The sequence below is a fragment of the Rhyacophila brunnea genome, unplaced genomic scaffold (genome assembly GCF_057557595.1).
Source record: "Rhyacophila brunnea isolate RB1 unplaced genomic scaffold, BYU_Rbru_1.0 scaffold_37, whole genome shotgun sequence".
NCBI classification, from domain to species: domain Eukaryota; kingdom Metazoa; phylum Arthropoda; class Insecta; order Trichoptera; family Rhyacophilidae; genus Rhyacophila; species Rhyacophila brunnea.
In genome coordinates, this window is record NW_028233037.1 from 3,138,151 (window position 1) to 3,162,124 (window position 23,974).

Below are 23,974 nucleotides of genomic sequence, written 5' to 3' on the forward strand. Positions count from 1 at the left end.
ATTACCACGACAAAAAAAATTACATTTATACAAGAAAATAAGATTTCCTATAAAATAAAAATTGTTCAGATATCAATATATTTAAATGGATGTCATCAAGAAAAAAATTTAAACGTAAAGTGTGTATTTTCTTAATCCAGAGACAATAGAAGCGATGTAATTATTTTCATTCCCTAGAATTATGCCATACATAATTAAATCTTAAATAAGATACTGAATATGTTATTCACGAGTAAGATATAATAATTTTATCAATAAATATCTTATTAAATATTCTATTAAATGTGTTTTGAAATTAAATTTATTATATTCATGCACAGATTACATTCTTTGAATCTTTATAGAAGATATCCTATGTTTTTATTTCTAGCGCAGTATAAAATTATAAATTTCTAGATAAAGAAATAGTTACATAGATAAAAGGTTTCTATTTTTTTTTGTCATTAGAAATAATTTTAGTGTTAGGTTTCTAAATATATGGTTTGTTTTAGATTCTAATATTAGACGCATTTAAAATAAAATTTAAACATTTATAATGAAAAAAAGATAACATTGGATTTCTAATGTGATATTTTTATCAATTTAAAGTAGATTGGTTTTTAAAATTTATGTGGTATGTTGTATAGAACTTATAAATGTGCTTTTTATGCTATTTGATGCTATTTAAAATGCATTTAAATGTTATTTTCCCTTTTTATATCATTAGAGTTTAAACATTCATTCGGTTTTTCGTAATAATAATTGTTCATAAAAGTAACATCAAAAGCTACGCTATAAGTACCCTTTTTTATTATTATCTTAAAGCCACAAGGTTTTTATTTCTAATAAATCAAATCATATATTTTTGAAATATACGCTCCTTGTTTAAAATAATTTCATATAGACTTATCAAGTATATACAAATATAAATCAAGATATATATTCGCACTAGTCATAAAAATCAAAAATGAACCTGATTTTACATATCTTACAATATTAAAATATTAAAATAACTTTATATTGGCGTCCCTTTTAGGGTTTAGTGCATGTTAGAAAAAATTATAGATTTATATGTATGAAATAGAAGTTAATCGTGTATTAGTCTGAATAAAAGTAATTTTATTCTCAAATACGTCTAAGTACTATCTTTTGCAATATTTGTGATTCATTCTTCCAAGAATTTAAATAAATTATTCCTCTGCAAAATTATATTGTTAAACGTGCTAAATAATGTAAAACGTTTCAAACTGCAGACCATCATCTTTTTATGTTTTTTATAATGTTATAAGTGAAATATCATATTTATAATACGATTAAGAAAACTCAACATCTTCATAGAGCTTTTCAATGTAGTTTCTAATAATAAATACCACTTTTTTATATAAAACTTTGAAAAAATGACGTATACAAAAATTATCTTTCATTACACCTATCATCAATAATACTCTTAAAGTTTATTTTTTTAAAATTTATATTTAATTTGTACTTTTGAATTGACTGAATTATCATATATTCTTTAAATGTATAATACATTATCTTGGCAGTGGAAAAAATATTTTTAATGTTTGGTTTAGCGCATAATGACTATGAATTTCTATATTGAATAATTTTAAATTGTTAAAATTTTTGTTTTTAGTTATATAAAACACGTGGTGTAATATAATTAGTTACATGTGTGCAGTATATAAATATGGTATTCTGTTGCGCATGTACACCATATATCTCCATACTATGCATTTAAAATACATTTAAAAACATAAAATACGATTAAATTCATAATAAGCACATTTCAAGATATCACCTCGAATAATTATACCCGAAACTACAAATCCTATCCAAAAAAAAACTTAATAATAATGTACTAATATTAATAAACGGTGGTATTTTTGCAACCTTAATACATTTTTTTTTATCAAGTGGTGTAGCATTTTATTTTAACAAACTTTGAAATCGAAAAATATATTTGTAGCATATTTAATTTCCGTTAGTGTTTCTATTTTTCATATTTAAGATATTAGGGTGTTTTATTTGTTCAATTCAAACTTCAGAACTTATACTTTTAGGTGATATTGGTCACCCGTATGTATGACGAACATCAAATTTTATTGAATAATATATTCTAGCTCACAGTTTACGCTTATTTAAATAGTCTAAATTATATTTCGGATGTGTTTTGTCTCCTATCGTGTGGAAATTGTAGCTTGTAAGTCTTATTCGTCGAAATTTCGTGTGTAAGTTCCCGTTTTGAACCCTATATATATAACCAATTAAAAAGAGTTTAAAAATCTGATGATACATACTTTTATGAAGAAATGCTAGTTATTTGGTTTTAAAGTCAATGTGTATTTATTAGAAGCAATAACTAGCATTTAAGTGATCAGGATATACAAATAAACGATTCAGGTAGGGTTTTCCATTTTTTATTAAGAGGTTATAAATTTATTTAAATTTAAACTTTTTGAGTTTTGAAACTGATTTATTATTACAGTAGAAATTTAGCTATTTTAAGAAAATAAAGATTTTTATATTTATTAGGTATTACGGTGAATCTCTCACGTTAAAATATATATTTATAATTTTTCTATATCATGAATGCATTAAAAAACTTGATTTTCGTGGTTTGGTTGTAGAGATTTATGATTCCCAAATATTGAAACATTAAATTTACAGAAACACAAATCAGAGACATCTATGCTATTACCATGAAAATTCTAGACAAAAGACGCTTGTGATATTTTGTGGTTTAAAAAGAAGGTTCAAGACATTTTGTTAGATTTAAAATAATATCCGGTAAACGATTTATTCGGGTGATGACTTGAACAAAGAGACATTGTACGGTTTTGTAAACACGATATAGTATTTAATATTAGTCTCTATTTTGTCTAACAACTATTTTTATCTCATATCAGTACTATATGGGGTGATGTCTAAATTAAAAGCCATAATCTCAAAAATATTCCGAAAAAGTATTGGATTAATTTGTTTTTGGCTATTTATATTTTTATGCGTAAATATATTGTTGATCGAGTGATTTTTTTATTTAAAATTGCAGATATTTATGCTATATGTTAGCTGAATATAATATTATTTTACTATCTTCAAGCTATATAAAACAATTTAAAAAAATTGAATTGTATGCCTCGCTCTAGTATTTTTTTCGTTTAAAAATTGAGGTTCTCAAAATCATTTTCAACTAAAATTGTATTAGATAAGGCGGATAAAAACCTAATAAAAATTTAATTTTTTGGTTTTTTTTGACATATTCATCTTTTTAGATAACGTTTTTGGCTGTGAAAACGATTCGAAATGAATGAAATTTATCTTATCTGCCATGGTTTTACTTATAATATAATAACTGCAAAGTAAATATATATCGGTATCAGATTTTTTTCAAGGCTTAGATATACACATCATAGAACTGTTCAATTTTAAAGAAACCCCGTTAAAAGCGGGTCTGATAAAATATGTCGGAATATTCCTTTGTTAATAAATACATGAAAAATTTTACCCTATCCTATTTTTTAAAATGAACTAAAAATGAATACAATTCTTTCTTCTATTTACATTTTTGGCACATCACGTCGCTCTAGTGATTATTAAATTATGTTTAGAACGTAAAAATGGTATATTGATTCCTTTATAAAATATTTTCTATTGTGATCACAGCCTTCTTTATGTTTTTGAATTTTTTTTAGCACATCAAATATTCAAGAAGCTGCCATTGTTATGTCTAATGTTTAAGGGTAATAAAAAATAATTCAAAAACGTTAAAAAAAGTAAGTTCTGCCTGATTCAAATATTTTTGGTCAGAATATGGAATCAGGGTATGCTTTCTTTTTATCTGATATATTGTATTCTATCAATTTAAGCTATTTTTATGTGTTTTATTGTTCATCTGAAATGGCGGTTAATTTCACTAATTATTGATCAAATAATTTTCTTCTGCATTTTTGCTGCATGATTTCATCCGCAAAGTTCTAAATAATGGTATGCTTTGCTTTATTTATCTGCCTACTTGTTATTTCAAACGATATTGATCATTTTAAAATTATAATAATTATTATTTAAAATTAAATAATTTATATTTATAATTGTTTTGGCATTTTTAATTTGAAGTATTTTTATTCTTCAATAAAATTGACCTGTTTTTTTCCAAATTTTTAATCGTGATATTGTTTTTCACTTTTTAGACTTTAATGGATTATTTGATTTATAAATTTACTTGCTCTATTAAAAAGATCATATAGCAATAATATAAAAAATTTATCCTAATTATTAGTTCTTTATATTGGTTGACATTTTTATGTATCATTCCTTTTTATTTTCATTTAGAATTGTTTTAAATTTTATTATGGCATATTTAGTTTTTCTTAATTCTATAAGATTTAAAGCTATTTTATGGTGAAACCCTGAATAGAAATTCCGAATCTGTTTGTATACTACAATTTATATCAATATTTTATAGTCTGTTAGGTGGTTATTATTATATAAACTTATTTTTGATGTATATTTTCACATTTACTGTTTTAATACAGTAATTTTTATTTTTTTATTTTCTAAAATCGAGTTCTGTGTGCTTTTATTATTTCTTGCCAGTGGTATTTTACTCATATGAGAGAACCGCATAATCATTAAAAATAAATGACCACAATATATTTTTTAAAAATCGAAATAAAGTCTTCGTATTTTTTAATATTAGACTTTTATTTTATTTATGTATTTAAAAAAAAGTGCGACATTATTTCATCCATAATAATTTCCAGTGCAATAATTATAAGTTCTCTATGTACAATTTTGCATTTAAAAGGTTCTTAACATTATATTTATTTACATAAAAATTTACTTTTTAATATTCCCCTGTTCTTATGTGAATTTACAAGTAAAAATTTGTGGTTAATTAAGTTTAATTTATGGAAACATTTAGTTATAGTCTAAATAAAAAGCAAAAGTTTAAATTTTGAAATGGCATTTGAGATTTGACTATTTTACAGAATTTTATTAAAATCGTTGTGTTGTTTCCCGAACTTTTTTTGAATTATTTTAGCACTTTAAATTATGTGTTATTAATTAATATATGTTTAGGATTAAAAAATACGTGTGTTTTTTTATGAAAGGTAGGAATATAAAATTTATATTGATAAAATGAAAATTATCTTGTAGATGGCTAAAATTAATATAGTAGCGAAGTCTATGCCCTAGGTAATAATAAGCATGGATTCTAGACAGATAAATTTTCAAAAGGTTTTTAAAGACTAAAATTACAAGAAAAAAAATCATAATCTGCATATATTTACTCTTACTTAAGATATCATAAAAATAAGTATCAAAACCGCATGTTTTATGGGAAGAAATTTTATCAATGAAAGGAAAAATGTATGAAATGAAGGGTACACTCGAAAAAAAAACATTATAGCGGCTTAATCAAGGGATATAAATGTTACGAAAAAATGCAAATCAATATAATAGTGGGCACGGAAACGAAAGCGTACAGTGTATGAATAGATTTTATTATATAAAAAAATCATATACATTTAATCTGGTTATGCAACAACTCTAAAATTATTGAATTAAAAATATAAAAAGCATCTAAAATATAAACAAACAAATAAAAGCATATAAAAAGGATTGTCGTGCCCTTGATATTTTTAAATGAATTCGAATAAACGCAAAAAAGATATGATCGATATTAAAGGGCTAAAAACACGTTGGAGAGGATAAAATGGCATTAATTTAAGAATACCTATAAGATATAGAAAAAAATATTAAAGGTGCTTTAGTTTTCACGTTTAAAATAAGAAAACTTAGATGAATATCTGCAATATTTATCTTCTGTATTTAATACATTCTTAAAATAAAATATAAAAACCTTTCATCGCTTTTTAATTGGAAATAATATATGTAAGAGTTCAAAATATTATCTAATTTATAGGCAATTCCAAACGTGTGTGGTATTTTTATTATCATATCCACCGCTCTATACCACATAATATTTTATAATATCTACTTTAAATTTGACATCCATAATATTTTCTAATTTTAATTCTTTTGTATTATATTTTTGATTAAATTTGCAAAAGAGATTTTTATATTCTTTTAGCCAGTTACAAAATATTAAATCATATTTATTTTACCCTTGAGATATTAGTTTTAATCGACTTATATAATTTGATCGATTTATGCTTGTAATTTATTCGCTATAAATTTTTCCATAGAGCATCGTATCAAATAAATCTCTAGAATTTTTCAGATTTAATCACAGTTCGCTTTATTTTTTCAATTTTTATATCTTTTTACAATTTTTAATTACTACCTAATATTTAGAAGAGCCAGGATTAATTACGGGTTGCTTAATCTGTGTATGTATCATGGGTTGGCGATTATTTTATTTCCAACTTATTACTTTTTAAAGATATATTCTGTAATTTGTAATAATTTTTGAATATTAATCACATATTTTATAAATAATGTATAAAATTCAAGTTTTATTCTGCTGATATTTGGATATTGTATTTCACTTTCTTCAGAATAGTGGGCTCATTTAATTTTATACCAATAAATCGATGCACATAAATTGAAAAAAAGGGTTTTATCTACCTTTTTAGATTTATTATATAAATTTGTATGATTCATCCCGTTTATAACAGCAAGACACATCATTATTCTGAAATATTTCTATAAAAAAGCGTGAACTAAGTAGATACATTAAAGTGTCACTGAAAAGAATTGGATTGAATTATTTTCTCATAGATTCAATGTATTTTTAAAATAAAATATCTTTTACAGAGATGTTTTTATTTCTCTTATGATTTAAATGCCAAATAAATTTTTTTGATACCTTATTCCCGTCGAATCGTCGTAAAAAGGTTTCATGTGATAATTATTCTTGTATCACTTAAATATACAATTATATCGAGGTTTTTTGTTTTATGTTATAAAGTAGACACAAAAAAGTCATCTAAATTTTCCTATCTTGTGTGGTATAATTGTTTCTGGCTAGAAACAATCGTATTAAATTATTAAATTAAAAGTACGTTTAAAGAATTTTTTTTTAAAATAAGAGAGTTATATTATCTTCTATAAAGAAGGAAAGTATTCACTTAATTTACGGTTTTACATATTTTAGCATGTATTTTTATTTATATTTCATTTCAGCTGGGCTATAGAGTTTTTTGATGGTGTTTATCTGTAATCAGAAAGAATGTATATATAACTATTTATTTTTGTATTTTTACGCTTATTTTATTTTCATTTTCCCAAAAAAAATTCTTTTTTTTTCACATTTAAATATTTAGTTTTATTTTTTTATTTTTATCTTCTCGTAAAAAAACACCTTTTTTTCCCTATTTAAATATTTAGATTTATAATTATATTTTTCATGTAACTCATTTTAGATAATTAACTTTATAATATTAAAGCATTTTTATAAAACTTATATTTTTAATACCGCCTTATTTTTCAATCAATCTGATTTTTGCGTGTGTGTTTTTATCAGACTTTTTACATCATAGTTTATATTACTGATCATAAATCTTAATTAGATTATTTTCGCTATTGAGGCCCTTGTCTTCTTCGACTTTCTACTTTTGTAATATAATATTTTAGGAATCTTATATTTTTAAAGGTGCATGATTTTACTACTTTTCTCGATATGTTAGGATTCTCTTTTTGTGCTCGTTCGTAAGCCTTTTTAAATATATGTTGCGCTATAGATATTGAAACTGCAATATCTGGTATATTCTTATTATTAAGTTTGGATCCGATCATTCTTAATTTATATCTTATTGAGAGCTTGAAGACATTCTGAATCAACTTTTTCGCATATAGTATATAAATATAATACCCCAAGGAGGACAATGAAACAATACAATAAATAATACTTAAACGACAAACTTCAATTTGAAAAAATACCTTGTTCTTTCAAAGGTTGTGATTTCTGTATTTTTCAGAGTTTCATAATATTTATTCAATTTTTCTCCTAAAAATAATATCATTTATAGACTTCAATTATAATTGGTCGGCTAATTATGGTTCTTTCAATATTTTTTTTTGCATAGAATCATCTGACAGCCCTTATTTTGCCATTTTTTGTATCGATATAGTGACTATGTTTTTATTTATCTAAATTTTCGCCTAAATCTATAATTTAAATGATTAGGTCCATTTTTTTCATACAAGGGTATTTTGTGAAATAAAAATTGGTAATTATGCCTCTTAGCTACAAAAGATACAGAAAAAACTGATACGCCGACCCACAGTAAAACAAAGCTAAGGAAATAACCATACACTTGCTTGTGGCACTAAAACCACTTGACTCAATTCCCGAACACAAATACAAGTAATAAAAGCCATTGTAGGCAATATGGGAAGGATGTTTTTCATAAGTAGTGGTCTTTTTTACGTGCTCCGGCATAAATTTTAAAAATTAATTTAGATATTAATATGTTAATCACTGTTTTATCGAAATTTTGATTGGCAAAAAGTATCTTTATTAATGATTATAAATGGTATAATAAACATAAAAGGATTATGTAGTTGTAATTGTGGAAAACTAGAGAATTATTTTGTAAATTTGGGATAATAAATATCACGAACACCATTTGAGGCAGGTAAAATGATTTGTGATGTATTTTTTTCAATTTTGAAATTTGAATTACAGTTCACTTTCAAAAATTAATTGTTTTACTTATTGATATATAAAACAAAACCCGTAATATTACACTTTATTTAACACAAAATCTGATTTTTTTCTATAATAAAGTACACTAAAAACGATAACCACTTTCCACCCCCGGTATATAATATTGTGTGTTTAAATACAGAAATATTATATATTTAGAAACAGTTAAAGTATTTGATTATATTTAATTTTTTCACAATATACCTCTATAATTTTACAAATATCTTAAAATAATGCATAATTCTAGGATTTTGAGATCTAAATATAATTATCTATGAAAAAACACTGTTAAATATGAAATATAATTTGAAAAAATCGTTAAAACATACTCATCTTTTCGGAAATTTAACTTAGGTTCATTTAAAAAAAAATCTTGTCTCTATTGGTTAAGCTCTAGGCGAAATATCAAAGATAAGGCAAATTGAGGTGTTTAAGTGTCATGCTAATAAAAAAAACAAGTTTTCGCATTATTTTGAATCTTAGTACACTGATGTTCGTAATTAATAACAGCATGATTCAACAAAATACTTCATTGTACTATAAATATGCGATGAAGTAAATACCTCCTACACAAAGAGTGAATATTTATATTCAAAAAATCTATTCATATTATTTACACATAAATATCACCACTTAAATTATATTTTTTAAACATAATAAATATCTGGTCACCAAAAATACTTGAAATACATATATTTTATAAGAGAATAAATCAATATGATTAAAAATGAAAAATGATGCGTTCCCTTTAAAAAATAGATGAAATATAAAAAATATAAAATCGACGCATTCCCTTTAAAAGATAGATGAATTATTGAAATAAAATTGATAAATTGATATGTAAATATATTCATTTTTCCAATTAAATGGATTAGGAAAAGGAATAAATTTATAAACATTTTAAAATACTTATTATATTAAAAATCCATATTACTCACAATTTCACACTAAAATCAATAAATGTAAACATTAAATTTTCTTATTGCTGTTAATAGATATAATTTTTAATAGCCTTCACTGATGTCTGATGTTCTAAGCGAGATAGAAGTATGGAGAATGAAGAAACTCCTTAAGAAGTTAAAGGATTCAAGAGGAAATGGAACATCGATGATATCACTTGTGATACCGCCGAAAGATGCGATATCGAAGGTGAATAAAATGCTTACTGATGAAGCAGGAACAGCCTCGAACATAAAGTCACGAGTGAATCGATTGAGTGTTTTAACCGCAATAACATCAGCACAAGCGAAATTGAAGACGTACACCCGAACACCAAAAAATGGGTTAGCTATTTATGTAGGAATAGTTTTGGATGAAAATGATAAGGAAAAGAAGGTAAGTATTGGAATAGAGCCGCTTAAACCAATTAACACGAGTCTTTATTTATGTGACTCACAATTCCATGTTGATGATCTTCTAAGTTTATTTGAGAATGAGGCTAAGTATGGTTTTGTGGTGATGGATGGCCACTCGACACTTTTTGCTACGCTTCAAGGAAACGTAAAAAATATTTTACAGAATTTGAGTGTTGATCTTCCTAAGAAGCATGGTCGTGGTGGGCAGTCTTCAGTAAGATTTGCGAGACTTCGGGTTGAAAGGAGGTTAGCTTATGTGAAAAAGGTGAGTGAAATTTGTGGGAATCTTTATTTGACTGAAAGTATACCGAATGTTGAGGGACTGTTGTTAGCAGGACATTCCGATTTAAAAAATGAAATGAAGAATTTTTTGAATAGACGGTTGCAAGAGAAAGTTATTAAGGTTGTTGATACAAATTATGGTGGTGAGAATGGGTTGAATGAGGCGATCGATCTGTGTGCAGATGTATTGAAAGATGTCAAATTTGCAAAAGAGAAAAAGATCATATCTGGATTTTTCGATGAAATAAAAATAGATACGGGACGGTATGCTTATGGCTTAAAGGATACGTTGATGTGTTTAGAAATGAGTGCAGTTGAGACCCTTATTGTTTATGAAAATTGTACTACTAAAATGCCAGAGGATCATGAGATGCCAGATGAGTTATTTATTGATTGGATAGCAGAAAACTATACGAAATATGGTTGTAATCTTGAGGTAGTAAGTGATAAATCAGAAGAAGGTAGTCAGTTTGTTGATGGTTTTGGGGGAATAGGTGCCGTTTTGCGTTATAAAGTTGATTTAATTGAGCATGCTGAAGATTATGAGAGTATTTCTGATGATGATATTTTCTAATTATTTTTTATAGAGTTTAATTAAAATACTAAGGCTATATTTTTTTGTTGTTTATAACACCGTAGAATAATTTTTTTCATCAAAAGTTATAAAATTGTTTAATTTCAGCTAGATAAAAAAAATAGATTCGTTTTCTAAGGGTTTTAATAATATCATGTTGAAAAACCCATATCTCGTACTTTTCGTCAAAAAAAAAATTATTTTAAAGAAGAGCGTGTTCATTATAGTGATCATAAAAAATTAAATCTTTTCAATTCAAAGGGATGGCCGAGGGTGCAAATCTTCAATATAAATTATTAATGTTCAAATACTCCTCACACAGGGACATTGTATTAAATAAAAATTATTTAAAAGAAGAGCGTGTTCATTATAGCGACAATAAAAAATTAAATCTTTTCAATTCAAAGGGATGGCCGATGGTGCAAATATTCAATATAAATTATTAATGTTCGAATACTCCTCACACAGGGATATTGTATTAAATAAAAATTATTTAAAAGGAGCGTGTTCATTATAGCGACAATAAAAAATTAAATCTTTTCAATTCAAAGGGATGGCCGAGGGTGCAAATATTCAATATAAATTATTAATGTTCGAATACTCCTCACACAGGGACATTTTATTAAATAAAAATTATTTAAAAGGAGCGTGTTCATTATAGCGACAATAAAAAATTAAATCTTTTCAATTCAAAGGGATGGCCGAGGGTGCAAATATTCAATATAAATTATTAATGTTCGAATACTCCTCACACAGGGATATTGTATTAAATAAAAATTATTTAAAAGGAGCGTGTTCATTATAGCGACAATAAAAAATTAAATCTTTTCAATTCAAAGGGATGGCCGAGGGTGCAAATATTCAATATAAATTATTAATGTTCGAATACTCCTCACACAGGGACATTTTATTAAATAAAAATTATTTAAAAGGAGCGTGTTCATTATAGCGACAATAAAAAATTAAATCTTTTCAATTCAAAGGGATGGCCGAGGGTGCAAATATTCAATATAAATTATTAATGTTCGAATACTCCTCACACAGGGACATTTTATTAAATAAAAATTATTTAAAAGGAGCGTGTTCATTATAGCGACAATAAAAAATTAAATCTTTTCAATTCAAAGGGATGGCCGAGGGTGCAAATATTCAATATAAATTATTAATGTTCGAATACTCCTCACACAGGGACATTTTATTAAATAAAAATTATTTAAAAGGAGCGTGTTCATTATAGCGACAATAAAAAATTAAATCTTTTCAATTCAAAGGGATGGCCGAGGGTGCAAATATTCAATATAAATTATTAATGTTCGAATACTCCTCACACTGGGACATTTTATTAAATAAAAATTATTTAAAAGGAGCGTGTTCATTATAGCGACAATAAAAAATTAAATCTTTTCAATTCAAAGGGATGGCCGAGGGTGCAAATATTCAATATAAATTATTAATGTTTGAATACTCCTCACACAGGGACATTGTATTAAATAAAAATTGGTAATTATACCACATAGCTGCAAAAGATAAAGCAAACACGGATACGCCGACCCATTATAAAATAAAGCTGAGACAATAACCATCCACTTGATTGTGGTGCCGAAACAACTTTACTTGATTTCCGAACGTATGTGTAAGTAATCAACGCCATTATTGATATGATGGCGTTGATTAAACCTTAGCGGTGATCAAATTTAAAAAAAAAAGTATCTTTTTAACATAAAATACGATTGTTTGATAGAAATAAATTTTATGTCAAACAGGTGATTGAAATAAATAAAATATGATAAAATTAAAGGTATAATCGATATATATTAAATATGATAATTCAAAGTTGCAATTGATATAAATTAAATTGGAGAAAAGTCAAAGGTGCGATCTAAATAAATTTCCTTTAATCGAAATTATGATGTTTTTGAAATTTAGTATGAAAAAATTATATCTGTGATGAAAATAAATTACATATAAATTTCGAAAAGAGGTGTGATGCAAAAGAGAATTATCGATAACCTTGAATTTTAGTAGATATTCGTAATTACAATAATTATGATGAATTCTTTTTTGTAATTTCCTAAAATAATGTTTATTTGTGCAACTTATACTTTGTAATAAAAGTATATTTGAACGTTAAATGTACATGGCAAGAGTTGAAAATTAAAAGAACAAATATTTTTATCGCTTGAGTTTAGTATTTGAGTTTTAAATATTAAGGTGCTGAAGGGATAAAATATAAGATGTAATTTTATTTGTGTTTTGTAATTCATACCTTATCGTATAAAATAACTTGATTTGATTATCAGTAAGTTTATCTTTGGCATATTTTCATACATCTCATCTTAAATTCTTATATATATCACACCTCTTTTCATTATCTAATGGCATATTTGAAACTTTGAGTTCTTTCGGAATTTCTTGGTGCGATTTATTACCAGACCATCAGCAATATAATTTAAAATAAAAATGTATAAAAAATCAAAAGAAATTTATATTAAATTTGTATTTAAAGCCAATGAAGTCAGTATATTGTATCAAATAGAGCCGACTGGTATATAGAATATAAGGATATGCTCACTTTATATAATATAAATAGGCCTATAATACAAATTATGGAATTTAGATGTGTAATGTTTGCATATATATGTGCCTATTTAAGATTTAAAAAACATTTTTAGCATTTAGATAATCTCTTTAGAACAAAACAGATGGGTTCCTGTTTAAAGAAAAAATGCAGTGTAATCAATTTATAACTATAAATAGAAAATGAAGAGGTAATTCAGTGATGGGCTACCGATGAGGCAAACAAATACAATTTTCCCTACTAATTTTGATCCTGTCAAAAAACGATAAGCTTATTAAACTTGAACCCTGCTCTGAAAAAAAGATTAACTACAAAAAAAAGATTTATAATTGTAGAAAATCTGCTTTTTAATCCTCAAACGAGAAACGTTTATCTTTAAAAAATTTAATTACTAGATATTTTATTTTTATAATTTAGAAAATGTTAGTTTGTGATCCTTCCTGCTGATATAAAACTATTGTCTTTCTAAATTTTATTTAGTAAAAGTATTGTATTTAAAACTTTTAAAGAAAAAGGCATTGTCTTTCTAATTAAAAGAAATTTTTGCCAACATTTATTAAAATCACACAATTCAATTTAATTTAAATTTTCATCAAATTTCAAATGAACTAGCAGAGAAAAAGTAGATACAAAAATATAAACAGAATAAAATTATTGCACGGACGACCAAATTTAATCTATACACGATAAAAAGAAAATATGATTACTTACATAAAATAGGAACAACAATAATCGATAATATAACCAATTCAAAAAATACGTTCTATTGTGAAATGAACTTTCAATCGTATACAAATGAAAAATATGGATATACCAAATCATAACATGGGATAGTGCTTTCAAAAATACTATAAGTCGGATATTAAGAAATTGGGGGTTATGATGGCCGCGGAAGTATTTCACAAATAATATAGTAAAAATAAAACTTGAATGTTTAAGTCTTGAGCGTAGGAAATAAAAGGGTGAAGACTAATAGGACGATGAGCTTGTAACTAGTATATGGCAATTCTGTAATAAAGATCAATCATAAGTTTTGCGCGAGTAAACAATAAATGTAAAAAGAAAAATTAGCATTTAAATGAATATATAAAAATATCCAATGTTCTTGATTAATAAATAAAAAAATATGAGCAGTAATCGGATAAAACTTTTTAGCATAAAAATATATTAATAAATACACTTATCAAAATAGGTATAACTAGCCTTGATAACTTAACTGAAGTTGAGAATGGAAAATATAGAAAGTATGACATCTTGGCGAATGAACTTGGTTTAATTTACAAATGTAAAACAAGAATAATGCAATATCCAATGACCTGGGATGGTATGGTTACAAAATTTTATAAAAAATATGTTAAGGAGTTAAAAATCCCAGACGGAGTAGAAGCATACATGCAAGCCCTCCCCCTCCGCAAGACAATTGAACTCATCTCGTTTGAGAGAAGAAGAGCAGTTGATGAAGATAGATTAGAGGAAGATTTCAAAAGATGTATCAAGGAGTTGTGCAATATTCCCAACATGCTGACCACGTCTAAATAGATAAAATCGATAAAAAGAAAATTAACCCATAAATAAATGTCTATTTAATAAATAAACTTTAAAGTAATAATGGGGGGGGGTAAAGAAAAAACAGGAGAGGAGAACTACAAAGATGAAAATTCAAAAACCGATCCTGTAACGATAATCTCAACAGACAACTTACCTGAAACTCACACGACCACACGCGTTCATACGGCGGCTCTTCTTAAATTAAAACAGACATCAAGTTATCGAACGACAGACCTGATATTTTTGTATATGACAAAAAGAAGAACTGCATCACACTGATCTAAATTGGCGTGACAAGTATTGACAACATAAACATAGTTGAAAATGAAAAATTGATAAAATATGACCTGCTAGCATCTGAACTATCATTAATATACAAATGCAAGACAAAAATTATCCCATATCTTATAACATGGGACGGTGTTGTGACACGATATCATAGAAGGTACCTGAAGGAACTAGATGTCACGAACCAGGTTGAGGCATATATTCAAACATTGGGATTGAGAAAACCCCTTGAATTAATAGGTCTCGAAAGAAGGAGGGGTATTGAAGAAGACTGTGGAGAGGAGAAGATAGCCGAAAGTATAAATACACTGTGTGTACAGAGTATCAAGCAAGTTGTGCCTGAGAACAAAAACTAAAATTACGACTATAAATATAGCCCATAAATAAAAATTACAATAATAAATAAACTTTAAAAAATCGAATAAGTGTAAAAATAAATTAAAAATCAGCCCTCAAATAAATAAACTTTTTAATATTATATGTTCATGCAGGATAAAAATATGTTCTTTGGAGAAAAGTCAAAATGTCAACATCTTGTAGAAGCTTATAAAACAGTAGACCAACTAGCAAGCAGATGTAAAAGAATGCTTAGCCATGGCTATACACGAAGACATAACGTAGTTATAGGATGCATACACTTTATGCTCTCACGAAAATACAATTTAAAAAAATGGGAAGAACATCTGAAAACACTTGATTAAAGAAGTAATTAAAAACAACTAGCAGAAATGAAAACGTATATAAAATTATCACATAATCGATCAGACATTTTCGTGCACAAAAAAAGAAAGACTTGATAACATGAATAGGAATAACTGGTATTGATAATCTAAAGAATGTTGAAAATGGGAAGCTAGAAAAATACGATCTATTAGCAAATTAACACCCCTTTATTTACAAATGTATGTATAACTCGAATATTGCCGTGGTTATAACTTGGAAGAGGTGGTTACAAAACACCAGAAGTTGTATATTAAGGTGTTAGGAATACCAATTGAAGCGCAAGTTATACGCACAAACATGGGATGGAGGAAGACACTTGAACTAATAGTCTTTAGAGAAGAAGATGCATCGAGGATATTGTAAAGATGATGAGGTGGAAAGAAGTATCAGCCGTATATATTCTATGAAGCAATCAAAAGTTTTGCTTGAAGAACTATTGAAAGCTAAGAATTAAATTAACACATAAATAAAAAACATGTTTATGCATTATAACAAGACATTTGAACTCATCTCATTTAAGAGAAGAATAACAGTCGACGAAGATAGATTCGAGGAAGGTGTCAAAAGATGTATCAAGTAGTTGTGCAATCTTTCCGATGGGCTGACTACGTCTCAATAGATAAAAGTGATAAAAAGAAACTTAGCTCATAAATAAAAAATAATCATTTATTTATTGCAAAAAAAATTAAAAATATCGTTTATATAAAATATAGATCAGCGAATTTCATACACTTTTCACGATCTGAACAACATCCTCATCATTAAGAACATGATCCTTCCCTACCTTCTGAGGATTATGTTTAACCGAGCTACCCCAAACAAGGGCATATTTAAATTTTGAGATAATGGTTCTGTGAATAACATTACAAAAGTCACTTACACTCCGACGATCATTTCTTAAAATCACGGGTTCCTCATAATCAATGCCTGAAGATCTAGGCTTTGGATAAATTCGAATAAGATTTAAGTAATTCCATGAGGTCGCCAATAATTCATCGAAATTCCATTTTTTATGTGCACAGACAGGAACAGCATGCGGAATTCTATAAATAATATTAAGCTCTTCTACACTAATCTTATCAATTTTATTGAGGACATACAAACAGGGCACATATTTTCGATTGCCTTCAATTGAATCAATAACATCATCAATTGTATAATTCTTTCCTGATATTTTTACTTCTGCATGGGCTATTCTATATTCTGCTAGAACCGCTTTTATCACACTGGTTTCAATAGCAGTTTCTCCTGAAATAGAAATACCACCCTTTTCAAGTCTTCTTATTTTTATATTTGGTGGGTCTTTGTTCAATTTTATTCCATAAAGATCAAGTTCTCTTTCGATTATTTTCTTGTGGGTTAATGGTTTTGATACGTCTAGAACTATCATTAAAAGACTGCATGTTCGTGCAACTCCTAAAACCTGCCTTCCCCTTCCTTTCCCATCTTTTGCTCCTTCAATAATTCCTGGTAAGTCTAGTATCTGAAGTTTAGCTCCATTAAAAGTCAATGTCCCAGGAACTGTCGTCAATGTAGTAAATTCATAATCTGCTACTGCACTATACGCACCCGTTAAGTTTGACATAAGTGTGCTTTTTCCTACGCTTGGAAACCCAATAAAACCTATACGCGCATTTCCAGTTCGTGAAACGTCGAACCCAGGCTCGCCCCCTCCACCTGTTCCTTTTGGCGGTGCTAATAGCTCTCGACGTAATTTTGCTAGCTTTGCTTTTAAAGTTCCTAAATGATAGGCCGTGGCTTTGTTTTTTTGTGTACGTGCCATTTCATTCTCTACTTCTTTAATTTTATCTTGTACCGTACTCATTGAAAGGGAAACATAAAAAAATTTGGATGATAATACTAAATTTAATTTAATGGTGATTAAATCTAAATTGTCAATCTCAAAACTATTATTTAAGACATAATTATTAAAATTAAAATTTTTCGAAAAAAGGAGAGAAAAAGAGAAGAGGATATAGTCAAGATAATAGTCAAAATGTTCAAGCTAAGCTTAAGAAAGAAATATAGATTTAAATTATTAAAATAAAGCCCAATATAATTTAGAAAAATAATTTATTAAAAAATATAAAACTAGCTAAGTTATTAAAAAGAATATCGAAAACATATGGCATAAAATAAAAAAAGAACCATCATTAAATAGATTTTTTTTTATTATTTGAATAATTTTAGCACATAAACATATTATATCGTTTATAATTTAGAAAGTACTGATTTAAAATGATTTGTAGAGTACTCAAAAATTATTTTATAGAAAAAAATAAATGATCATATAATTTAACTTCGATAAGAATAACTAAGAAAATCGCGTTTATTTAAATAAAAACAAAAATTTGCACCACTAATAATCTACGCTAACTTCACATCCGTCTGTAATGTTCAAAAAAGTGTACATTCATCAAATAATATTTATTTTCACACTATAATTCATATTTACGACGATAAATTTTCAGATTTTAAAGGTTCGGAAGTATATGAAATATCTTTTTTGGTTTTTAGAAATAAATAACCACACTAAAAAATATATCTCATTCTATATAGATCCTATATCTATAAGATTCTAATACACAATTTTTGAATTTTTCAATTCATCAAAAATTTATCTTTTTGACCGCCATTAAATTTTTTCTTCGTGCCTAAATTGATTGGATTCTAGCGTGCATATTTATCATACCTTTATACCCTTCTTCTCTTTACAAATCTTTTTTTTAAGACTTATTAGTTCTTAATTTTTCCTGTATAATATACTTTGATGTATAACAGCTGGGTACAAAACTAATATTCTAATCTTAAATTTGTGTTTGTTTGTGATTGTGTATGAATATCGCTTATTTAACGACCATATTTTATAAAAATTAATATAAAAGCAAGTTTATCTTTTAATTTTTAAAATTCCCATTGCTGAACATGTTCGGCTAAAGTGTTTAAGCTGCCCTATATAAAAATTAAATATGAATTAAAAAAATAATTGCCACAGTTTTTATTATCTTAAAATGTTTTTGTTTTGGAACTGAATTTGTGCATGCATTTTAGAAGAAAATAAAAATAATCCCCTTAAAAATCAAATTGAAACATAATGACGGCCATTAAATAGAAAAAGACCATTAGATCGATAAAAACATAATTTATAAAAAAAACATATTAAATTCCTAAAATGTAGAAAAAGAAAAGCCCTAAAGTAAAGAAATTTATAAATTAGATTACAAATTAGACGCAGTAAAAATAAAATCGTTGATAAACGCATTTTGAAAAATCACGAAACTAAAAAAAAGAATTTTCTATATTTGAGTTTAATATTTTTAAAATGCCAGTGTCAAGTATCTTTAAGATCGTGGGATTCTTATCGAAAAACTGTTGTGAAATGAACCAGGCGAGTAGTAATTATCTTCGGGGGCTTCATTGTAGATGTAAAATATAATAGAAGGTTCTGGTATGTTGTAGAAATAGACGGAAAAAATAAGAAACGTAAGTATAACCTAGGACATCCAGCAGAGAGAGTTTGATGTGTTTTAAGATTAGAAAAAACTTATGAAAAAAATTTATTTGCAGTGTCTGTTTAAAAAAAGTGATTCAGACATAATCAAGTCAATAATTCAAAAATATGACGATCTGGATAGCATGACATTATTGACGGCTGGGAGGCAAATTTTAAGTTTATTGAAGAACAGATATTTACACATAAAATTGTATATAAAACTTTATAATTTAACTGCTCTTTCACGGTAATTCATACTAATGAATTGAGGCTAAAAATAATATTATCCCACATCGAAACAAAACAAAAAAAGAATATAAGAGGGTATTTTGATTTATTAATTTAAATAAACCAAAACAATGAAGATATATGAATCTGATTACAAAAGGGCTCTATGTGGAATTTGTAAAAAAACAATAATTTTTGATCCATAATTTTTTTTTATAAACTTAATAAATCCTCTGTTACGGGTGATTAAAATAACTTTAAATGTTTAAAACACATATATATGCACTATTTTGCCTTCATTTTTGGACGTATTGTATAAGAGATCACATATGCTCTCCTTCATAATATGCAAATACAAAAGCCGGTTTTATAATATTTTCTAGAATGATGTATTTTTGGTCTATTCTTAGGTTATAAACTTTATAAAATTATGAAAACTGGTGGTCGATCCCATATTTAAATCTTTAAAATTCATATGATATTATGTTTGAAAACGATTTCATCATTATTTTATCAAGTTTCAATGTTGAGTGGTGTAAATGATTGATCTATAATCTTCAATTTCCAATTAATAGAAGGGTTAAATTTTCTGAGCGCAAGGAATTGTTAATTCACCACTCACGTAATAATTGTCTCGGAGCTGCAAATAAAAATTCTAATTCTGATTTGACTAGTCATAGAGATAGTTTTCGGGTTAATACATACATTTGATTGGGGCACTAAAACAAAATAACTCGATTCCCTGACGCAAGCACAGATAAATGTAGCCAATACTGGTATGAATGGGATGTTTTTCAAAATGTTCTCGATTAACTTAGTCAAATTAAACCATTAACTTTTTTTCTTTTTTTGTGTATTTATGCTTTATAACATTTTAAAAGGCAAATATACATATTTTTTGTATCTTTAGATAAAAAAATAGACTCAAAACAAAAAATTTTAAAACTGTGATAAATATGAACAAAGATAAATAAAATATTAACTTTTGGATTTTATTTATGAAATATATGTAAATATAATGGTGGATTCAATTTTATTATACGATATCTATATGGATATGTGTTTGTGCAATTTAAACAAATCAAATCAGAAGTATTCAAATCTTGAAATGATAGTTTAAGATTATACTTAGGATTAAAATCCAAGATATTCTATATTTTTTTTTTCGCGTCTAAAATATATATTTATGATATGCCTTTCAATTCTAAAATATGTAGCGATTGAATGAATAATTATATAATATTGAGCAAAACTAACATTGAGTAATGTGCTAATGTTTATGGGCTTCATCTTTAAAATTCATTGTGACGTATAATGTTTATTTACGATATAATTAAAAGTAAAACTAACATTGAGCAATGTGCTAATGTTTATGGGCTTCATCTTTAAAATTCTTGTGACGTATAATGTTTTTTACTATATAATATTGAGCAATGTGCTAATGTTTATGGGCTTCATCTTTAAAATTCTTGTGACGTATAATGTTTATTTACTATATAATATTGAGCAAAACTAACATTGAGCAATGTGCTAATGTTTATGGGCTTCATCTTTAAAATTCATTGTGGCGTATAATGTTTATTTACTATATAATATTGAGCAAAACTAACATTGAGCAATGTGCTAATGTTTATGGGCTTCATCTTTAAAATTCTTGTGACGTATAATGTTTATTTACGATATAATTAAAAGTAAAACTAACATTGAGCAATGTGCTAATGTTTATCTGCTTCATCTTTATAATCGATGTGACGTATAATGTTTATTTAAGATATAATTAAAAGTAAAAACCATGCATTTCTAATATATTTATTTCTAAAACTATGAGGTTATTTTGTTAATGAATGCTCTTCTCTTCGGGGTATCATTAAAAATTGACATAATAAGCTTTTGTATTTCGTGTATTTCTAGGCAAAACGACTTTTCATCATAAAGCCGCTCAATTTCGAGCAAATTTGAACCTAATATCAACTTATAACAAATCATCTTGCAATAAGTGTCTAAAATATTTTTATCTGGGCATAATTCTAGAATGTAAGTAATAAGCTCAGAGAAAGCTTCAGAATCTTCTATCGATATGGAATTCAGCGAATAAATATAATTTATCAAATTTTTATTCAAAGAATCGAAATACGAGGTCGTAAAGGATAGTCTTATAGCACCTTTTATGAAAAATTCAAGTATTTCTTTAAATGCAAGATAGTTTTCATATATATCCATTTTTAAAGCTTTCAAAGAAACAGATCCTGTAAATTTTATGTCATTTGTTCCTGAATTTTTTACTATTAGGCAAAAAATATCTTCCTTGATCTTGGATAATTCGAATATTTTTGTCTTGAATTTCGATTGAAACATCGATATCTCCGAAAAAAGACAAAATAAGTTGAAAGGTGTCGTTTTTACTTTTTGTAATTCAAAAAATGTTATTATTTCGGATTTTATATCGTTAATTGGCGTCGCCTTTAAATTTTCAATCATAAAAATAAGTGTAACGAAATCGGTTGACACGGTTGATTCTCTAATATCAATTTTTATGTTTTCTCTTTTAATTGAACAGATTTCTTGCAATGTTTCTTTAACTAATAATTCAAGAAAATTTTCTAGATTTTCTAAATCAAATTTAGTGCCTTTGATTAAATCCGCATTTTTATAAAGGTAATCTGCAAAATTAGTGTCTCGCTTTTTAATCAACATCTTTGTTTTTTCAATTAAATTAATTTTGAGAATTTTAAATAAAAAATTAGAAACTTCTTTGTTTCTGATATATAATTCCTGAATATTTTCACGCTCAAGATTGCCATCTTTACAAATATTTAGTACGATTTCATTTGAAGTTTCTTCATATTTAAAATCAGAAAAAGTTATATCTTTAAGAACAGATTCTAATTTTTTATAGTACACTTTCTTTAAATCACTATAAAACCCTTTTTCTTTAAACAACTTGAAAAAGTCTTTAGTCTCTTTGCTTAAATAAATCGAAACATCTTCACCATTGAACCAAACATATATAATATCCTCAATAAAATCAAAACACTTTTTTCTTAATATATCATCATTTAAATTTAATATTTCTGCATCAAAATCAGAAAGTTGGCTTATTTTTTTATCTTTTATGTGCATTGTCTGTATTTGTATCTCTATCTTCTCTAGCTCATTTCTAAGTTCTTTCTCCATTCTCGATTCCTCAATAAGAACCTCCTTCTCGTATTTAATATTCTCTATTTCCTTTCTAATTTCCTTTAGCTCCTTCTTTTTGTCTTCAAGCTTAAACTTTATATCATTTATATCAATAACATCTTTGTACAATTTGTTCATACCATCCATTTTAAAAGGGTTTTTAAATGAATAAATTCATACAATATGTGGCGAATAAATGCGATGTATGGAAAGACCATTCCTTAAAAACACAAGAAATTCAATTTTTGGTTAGATATCTGATGATTTATTTTCATGAAAAATTTGATAAAAACCACAAGCCTGGGTGCTATTATAATAATTTGATCATGACATGCAGAAACTATTAGAACAGGATATTTGACTTGCAATTAAAGTATAATTTATTGTGGTAATTCATCACACCATGAATATTTTTAGAATTTTGGATACGAATAACCATTTTATAAATACCTAGAACAAGAATTGTAATTACTTGAAAATTTTTACCATAAATATTTAAAAATTCCCTTTTTCATGCCACTTAATTTTATTATCCCAATAAATATGATCTTTAGAAGATATTTTACTTTTCGATTAAATAGCAAAAAAATTGTATATATTTTAAATAAAAATGAACCTACATAGAAAAAAACAATTCAATAACGCTTTATGTCCCAAAAAAACACGCATTATTTGAAAAAACAAACCGATGTCATTTTTATTATTATTCTGCAATTAAATCCTTAAATTACAACTTTTTTTCTTTCGTTTAATATTTATTGTATCTGTATTTCATTTCCTTCGATAAAATATATGTAATCGAGTATTCTGATATGATGAACATGTGTAATAGATATAATAAAGTTTTAAATATAGTTTTTTCTCTGCTTTCCATCAATCTCACAGGAACCAACAAACCTGGCGGGAAAGTAAATTTAACGCAAAGTACGGTTTTTTATAGAAAAAAAATTTATAATGATTCAAACTAATATACTGACTAAAAAAATTTAAAGAGCTTAAATTAACATTACCATTTTTACAGTACACAACGTTATTCTTTGAGATTATTGCATGAAATGAAAACGATTGATGT

The 23,974-nt window shown here is 26.3% G+C and overlaps 2 pseudogenes; one reads left to right on the forward strand and one right to left on the reverse strand.

Annotated features, from left to right (window-relative positions):
- Positions 1 to 9,676: 9,676 nt before the first annotated feature.
- On the forward strand, positions 9,677 to 10,867 carry LOC147067606 (eukaryotic peptide chain release factor subunit 1 pseudogene; annotated as a pseudogene).
- Positions 10,868 to 16,728: 5,861 nt separating this feature from the next.
- LOC147067607 (guanylate binding protein 128up pseudogene) lies at positions 16,729 to 17,829 on the reverse strand (annotated as a pseudogene).
- Positions 17,830 to 23,974: the final 6,145 nt, after the last annotated feature.